Genomic DNA, 1,442 nt, shown 5'->3' with positions numbered 1-1,442 from the left:
GGATCCGGGAGGGGAAACAGCACTAGCTAAATTTAAAATCCCTGCCTGATATATTTGTGAGGTTGCTTTATTATTTTCCTGGGGGAAAATGCACCAAATAGAGAAATGGCAGGGACACAGAAGAATTTTCTCGAGCTCAGGATGTAATTATTAACGCTATGGTTTTCAGATGGAATCTATTCATTTGAGAAGCTGAGGAAACTTGGCAGAAAAGATCAAAAGCAAACTACTTGCAGTCGCCTGAGGTCGTCTGTCTGCTTAGACAGAGGACGGGCCCACAGGAAACAGGGCTTAGCTGGGATGCTGTTCTCAGTAATCAAGGCCCTGAGAACCAATGCACAATCGAACTTGGCCACTCAGAATGTTTTCTACACGAGTTAAATAGACACGCAAGTACAATTGGTCACGTTTAGGGGCACCTGGGTGGCTCAGTAGGTTAAGCATCTAACTTCAGCTCAGGTCACGATCTCACGGTTTGTGGGTTCGAGCCCTGCCTCAGGCTCTGTGCTGACAGCATGGAGCCTGCTTGGGATTCTGTCTCTCTCCCTCCCTCTCAGCCCCTCCCCCCACTCACTGTCTCTCAAAAAAACAAAGTAGTGATTTGAATTCTTTCACGTGGCAGCAAACCTTAAACACAAATTAGCATTCCTAACAACAAAGGCAGTCAGTCCAGTGGGGAAAACTTTCCACTTGGGCTAGAGCCACACGGAATCAACCACATAAGAAACTCTCGGGGAGCCGCTGGGGAGAAGGGGGTCCCGCTGGCAGCTGGGGTGAGGCTGCCCCCCGAACTCTGTGACAGGAAGACACTGTGCTTCCCTCACCTCTCGCTGGTCTTCCGTGCTGGTCCTCTGGACAGGACGCTGGAAAAATAAAACCAGTAATCTTTTTTATACTTCATATTCAATTACCTTCATCAAACTTCCTCAAGAAAACCCCACACACAGATCAATGTTCATTTAGCCAATATTAGTAGGATTATCCAGCCTGCCGCATGCCAAGTATTCGTCTAGATGTTGGGTGCGAAGAAGATATAAAAGGTCCCGATCCCCACCGAGCTCCCCTTCTAGAGGGTGGAAGACGGACCATCAGTAAACGAACAAACCATTGTGAAGGATGAAATGCCTGCTGTGAAGGGGGACAGTTAGGGCAGTCAGGAAAGTCAGGGCAGGTGAGGTAACATTTTAGCTGAAACTTGAATTATATCCTATCCCTCCTGGAGCAAAAGCCAGCCACATCAAGGCCCAGGTAAGTGCTCTAGGTAGAGAATAGAAAATGCAAAGGTCCTGGGGTGCCTGGCTGGCTCAGTCAGTGGATGAGCAACTCTTGGTCTCTGGGTTGTGTGTTTGAGCCCCACATTGAGTGTAGAGATTACTTTAAAGTTTTTTTTAATTAAAAGAAAGAAAGAAAGAAAGAAAGAAAGAAAGAAAGAAAGAAAGAAA

General features: G+C 46.9%; 1 long non-coding RNA gene across 1 annotated transcript in view; it reads right to left on the bottom strand.

The window, feature by feature from the left end:
* Positions 1 to 594: 594 nt before the first annotated feature.
* Positions 595 to 1,442, bottom strand: part of LOC121019381 (uncharacterized) — a 10,129-nt gene continuing 9,281 nt past the window's right edge. Inside the window, exon 2 of the long non-coding RNA XR_005785559.1 lies at positions 595 to 863. This is a non-coding gene — a long non-coding RNA (uncharacterized LOC121019381). The remainder of the gene's footprint in view (positions 864 to 1,442) is intronic.

Source organism: Herpailurus yagouaroundi, unplaced genomic scaffold (assembly GCF_014898765.1).
Source record: "Herpailurus yagouaroundi ecotype Mexico unplaced genomic scaffold, PumYag 77, whole genome shotgun sequence".
NCBI classification, from domain to species: domain Eukaryota; kingdom Metazoa; phylum Chordata; class Mammalia; order Carnivora; family Felidae; genus Herpailurus; species Herpailurus yagouaroundi.
Note: the sequence above shows the minus strand (reverse complement) of the source record. Positions and strands in the feature narration are given on the sequence as shown.